The sequence below is a fragment of the Leucoraja erinacea genome, chromosome 26, assembly GCF_028641065.1.
Source record: "Leucoraja erinacea ecotype New England chromosome 26, Leri_hhj_1, whole genome shotgun sequence".
In the NCBI taxonomy this organism is placed as follows: Eukaryota; Metazoa; Chordata; class Chondrichthyes; order Rajiformes; family Rajidae; genus Leucoraja; species Leucoraja erinaceus.
Genome location: NC_073402.1, coordinates 7,624,384 through 7,630,383, shown reverse-complemented (window position 1 = coordinate 7,630,383; position 6,000 = coordinate 7,624,384).

The window sequence follows — 6,000 nt, the reverse complement described above, 5'->3', positions numbered from 1 at the left end:
TTGGTTGGCAGACTGGAAACAAAGAGTAGGGATTAATGTGTCCCTTTCAGAAAGGCAGGCAGTGACTAGTGGGGTACCGCATGTCTCGGTGCTGGGACCGCAGCTATTTACAATATACATTACTGATTTAGATCAAGAGATTAAAAGTGACATTACCAAATTTGCAGATGACACAAAGCTGGGGGGCAGTGTGAACTGTGAGGAGGATGCTATGAGAATGCAGGGTGACTTGGACAGGTTGGGTGAGTGGGGAGATGCATGGCAGATGCAGTTTAATGTGGATAAATGTGAGGTTATCCACTTTGGTGGCAAGAACAGGCAGGAAGAATATTATCTGAATGGTGTCAAGTTGGGAAAAGGGGAAGTACAACAGGATCTGGGGGTCCTTGTTCACCTGTCACTGAAAGTAAGCATGCAGGTACAGCTGGCAGTGAAGAAAGCTCCTTCTGTAGTTGTACAGGGCCCTAGTGAGACCACATCTGGAGTATTGTGTGCAGTTTTGATCTCCAAATTCGAGGAAGGACATTTTTGCTATTGAGGGAGTGCAGCATTGGTTGATGAGGATAATGCCTAGGATGGCGGGACTGTCATATGTTGATAGAATGGAGCGACTGGGATTGTATACGCTGGAATTTAGAAGGACGAGAAGGGATCGTATTGAAACATATATGATTATTAATGGATTGGACACACTAGAGGCAGGAAACATGTTCCCGATGTTGAGAGAGTGAATGAATGAATCTCTTTATTGTCATTGCACATGGTACAACGAAATTTAAAAGTCAATCCCACGGTGCGATTCACAAGAGCAATTTTAAATATATAAGAAAAGGTAAAATTATATACATATGAAAAAAATTACAGATAAATAACAATAGCAGCTGAGGTAGAACCATTCAGTTGAATGTGAGTGTTATTTCTTATTTTGCATTGTTAAGTTCACGTATGGCTATGGGGTAGAAGCTGTCTCTGAGTCTGCTTGTGTGAGTTTTGAAAGACCTGTACCGTCTGCCAGAGGGCAGCCCTGGGCTCGCTCCCGTGAGGGCGGTCCAGCTCGGGGCTGGAACGGCGCTCCCGTGTGGGGTTGTGACGCTCCCGTGAGGGCGGCCTGGCGAGGGGCTGAGACTCTCCCGTGAGGGGCTGTGGCGCTACCGTCGGGGCTGCCCAGCTCAAGGAAGGTACGGCACTCCCATCGGAGCGGCCCAGCCCAGCTCGAGGGAGGAACAGCACTGACGTGAGGGCGATCTGGCTCGGGGCTGGAACGGTGCTCCGGTGGCTGGGATGGCGTTCTGGCGGCGGTGACCTGAGTCCGAGGTTCAGCCGCGGGCCAGCGACTGCGTCCATTGGACTGGACGGCGGCAGCTGCGACCACCCCGGGCCGCGGTGTTTGAGCCGGCCCGTTTGCGGGGTTCGGTGAGCCGCGGGACTGTTTGTGCCATCGCCCGGTGGGGAATCGCCTCAGCACAGAGGGAGAAGAGGGGGGAAGAGACTGCAGCCCTAAGATTTTTGCCTCCACCACAGTGAGGAGGTGCTTGGAGGATACACTGTGGTGGATGTTAATTTGTGTTTATTATTGTATGATTGTATGTATGACTGCAGGCACAAAATTTTGTTCAGACCATAAGGTCTGAATGACAATAAAGGTATTTTACTTCGGAGTCACGTGAGTGACTACGTGAAGAAGCCCGCAAGGACGCATGCGTGTCATTGCGCTACACGCATTGCGAAACGTCAGACGCAGTGGAAGGACGTTCCCCCGTGGCGGCAAATTAAAAAGCCGCTATTGCAGGTAAGGTTCTTACTCTGCGGTCTTTTTGCCCACTACAGAGAGAATGGAGAAAGGCAAAAAAACAACGAGGGCTGCGACGAAGCTGGTCAGCGAGGACCGCGGAGCAGCGGACAGCCAGCAAAAGCAGCCGTCGGCACTAAGATTACCCGTAGTGGGATCAGCTGTGCCCTGTGTAGCCGCCGCGCCAGCCAAATCAACGCAGCCGGGCGGCAAGGCAAAACACAAAACAAACAGTCGTGGACTCGGAGGAGTCCGACTCTGATACACCACGGGAGGCCAGCGACCAAGAGCGCTGGACCCGTATGGTACGGTGTTTGGAGCATCTGCTCCAGCATGACCAGCTCCGGGATTTGGAGTCAGGCCACTGTGGGCCCTATATCAAACCCACAGCAGCACCTTTCCAAGGGCTGCACAGTGTCTCCACCTTATCTATTCGTTGCTTCAGGTGTGATAGAATTGGAGGGGCAAGAGGTGGAGGTGTTGCATTGCTTATCAGGGAAGATATTACAGCAGTGCTTTGGCAGGATAGATTAGAGGGCTCATCTAGGGAGGCTATTTGGGTGGAACTGAGAAATGGGAAAGGGGTAGCAACACTTATACTTAGGGGTGTATTATAGACCGCCAAATGGGGAGCTAGAATTGGAAGAGCAAATATGTAAGGAGATTGCAGATATTAGTAGTAAGCACAAGGTAGTGATTGTGGGAGATTTCAATTTTCCACACATAGACTGGGAAACACATTCTGTAAATGGGCTGGATGGGTTGGAGTTTGTAAAATGTGTGCAGGATAGTTTTTTGCAACAATACATAGAAGCACCTACTAGAGAAGGGGCGGTGCTGGACCTCCTGTTAGGAAATGAGATGGGTCAGGTGGCAGAGGTATGTGTTGGGGAACAGTTCGGGTCCAGTGATCACAATACCATTAGTTTCAATATAATTATGGAGAGGGACAAAACTGGACCTAGGGTTGAGATTTTTGATTGGAGAAAGGCTAACTTTGATGAGATGCGAAAGGATTTAAAAGGAGTAAATTGGGACAGTTTGTTTTATGGGAAAGATGTGGAAGAGAAATGGAGTACATTTAAAGGTGAAATTTTAAGAGTACAGAATCTTTATGTCCCTGTTTCGGTTGAAAGAAAATCGTAAAAATTGTAAAGAGCCATGGTTTTAAAGGGAAATTGGACACTTGGTTCGGAAAAAGAGGGAGATCTACAATAATTATAGGCAGCATGGAGTAAATGAGATGCTTGAGGAGTATAAAAAATGTAAAAATAATCTTAAGAAAGAAATTAGAAAAGCTAAAAGAAGATATGAGGTTGCTTTGGCAAGTAAGGTGAAAGTAAATCCAAAGGGTTTCTACCACTATATTAATAGCAAAAGGATAACGAGGGATAAAATTGGTCCATTAGAGAGTCAGAGTGGACAACTATCTGCAGAGCCAAAAGAGATGGGGGAGATATTGAACAGTTTCTTTTCTTCGGTATTCACCAAGGAGAAGGATATTGAATTATGTGAGGTAAGGGAAACAAGTAGAGTAGCTATGGAAACTATGAGGATCAAAGAAGAGGAAGTACTGACACTTTTGAGAAATATAAAAGTGGATAAGTCTCCAGGTCCGGACAGGATATTCCCTAGGACATTGAGGGAAGTTAGTGTAGAAATAGCAGGGGCTATGGCAGAAATATTTCAAATGTCATTAGAAACGGGAATAGTGCCGGAGGATTGGCGTACTGCGCATGTTGTTCCATTGTTTAAAAAGGGGGTCTAAGAGTAAACCTAGCAATTATAGACCTGTTAGTTTGACGTCAGTGGTGGGCAAATTAATGGAAAGAATACTTAGAGATAATATATATAAGCATCTGGATAAACAGGGTCTGATTAGGAACAGTCAACATGGATTTGTGCCTGGAAGGTCATGTTTAACTAATCTTCTTGAATTTTTTGAAGATGTTACTCGGGAAATTGATGAGGGTAAAGCAGTGGATGTTGTGTATATGGACTTCAGTAAGGCCTTTGACAAGGTTCCTCATGGAAGGTTGGTTAAGAAGGTTCAATGGTTGGGTATTAATGGTGGAGTAGCAAGATGGATTCAACAGTGGCTGAATGGGAGATGCCAGAGAGTAATGGTGGATGGTTGTTTGTCAGGTTGGAGGCCAGTGACGAGTGGGGTGCCACAGGGATCTGTGTTGGGTCCACTGTTGTTTGTCATGTACATCAATGATCTGGATGATGGTGTGGTAAATTGGATTAGTAAGTATGCAGATGATACTAAGATAGGTGGGGTTGCGGGTAATGAAGTAGAGTTTCAAAGTCTACAGAGAGATTTATGCCAGTTGGAAGAGTGGGCTGAAAGATGGCAGATGGAGTTTAATGCTGATAAGTGTGAGGTGCTACATCTTGGCAGGACAAATCAAAATAGGACGTACATGGTAAATGGTAGGGAATTGAAGAATGTAGGTGAACAGAGGGATCTGGGAATAACTGTGCACAGTTCCCTGAAAGTAGAATCTCATGTAGATAGGGTGGTAAAGAAAGCTTTTGGTGTGCTGGCCTTTATAAATCAGAGCATTGAGTATAGAAGTTGGGATGTAATGTTAAAATTGTACAAGGCATTGGTGAGGCCAATTCTGGAGTATGGTGTACAATTTTGGTCGCCTAATGATAGGAAGGATGTCAACAAAATAGAGACAGTACAGAGGAGATTTACTAGAATGTTGCCTGGGTTTCAGCAACTAAGTTACAGAGAAAGGTTGAACAAGTTAGGGCTTTATTCTTTGGAGCACAGAAGGTTAAGGGGGGACATGATAGAGGTTTTTAAAATGATGAGAGGGATAGACAGAGTTGACGTGGAAAAGCTTTTCCCACTGAGAGTAGGGAAGATTCAAACAAGGGGACATGACATGAGAATTAAGGGACTGAAGTTTAGGGGTAACATGAGGGGGAACTTCTTTACTCGGAGAGTGGTAGCTGTGTGGAATGAGCTTCCAGTGAAGGTGGTGGAGGCAGGTTCGTTTTTTATCATTTAAAAATAAATTGGATAGTTATATGGATGGGAAGGGAATGGAGGGTTATGGTCTGAGCGCAGGTATATGGGACTAGGGGAGATTATGTGTTCGGCACGGACTAGAAGGGTCGAGATGGCCTGTTTCCGTGCTGTAATTGTTATATGGTTATTATATGGTTATCAGAGGGGAGCACCTCAGTTCTGGGCTGACTTGGAAGAGGGGTCCGCGGAAGAAACAAGTGTGCATGGGGTGCAGGACAAAGAAAACTTGCTGGATATGGTGGCAAACTTCATACAGCCAGAACAAACTGGGGCAAACCTGGAGCCAAAGCTTGCTGCCAGCATTGACTATATGTCACTGCACCAGCTACAAGAACAGGCTGTAGTGGATACGACAGGAAGACATATGGCACCAGGCAACTGCATTTCCCTAAACGTCCCAATTATTAACAGCTGCATCTGGAAACATATCGGACCAGGGGTCAGAAGCATGGATGTGAAAATCCAAAAAGTCCTAAAATTGCTGACTGCAGGAATAACGGCATTTGCCCGCACTGTGGATGACAGGGTTATGTCCCAAGATCAACAGGACGTGCTGGCACTGTTCTGCAATACGCAGCACAAATTAAACAACATCAGAAAAGTGCCATACAGCCGACACTCAATCCTAAATTCGCGGGACTGTGTAAACCTGGAGCCACCAAACCATCCATTCTCCTGTTCGGAGGCAACTTGTCGAAGCAGGTAAAGGGGCTAGACAAAGAAGCAAAAACTTTGGGGTTAATAAAAGGAACAACCCACCCTGCAAAAACCCACCACAGCCTACGACAGCACCCCTACGCACCCACCAGCAGAACTGGTGAGAGCTCGAGGGCACGGCACTCTAAACATGAGTCTTTTTTAGGCCATGGCCCAGGCTGGCCTTCCTGGAAAATGCGGGGAACCCCAACAACACCAGCAACCAACCCGAAAAACCAAGCACCAGCACAACAGCAATGGAAGAACTTCAGGAAGAAGTAGTCCTGCCACTGGTAACAATGGAAGGAGGTGGGCCTGGTTCGCCAAATAATATGGGAAGCATGGAGGTTGGGGGAAGACTATACTGGTTCTTGAATGCATGGAGCATGCTAACAACCGATACTTACGTCTTAAACAGTATCCAGGGATATACCATAGAGTTTATACACGAAAACAGCCCTCCAGTTCA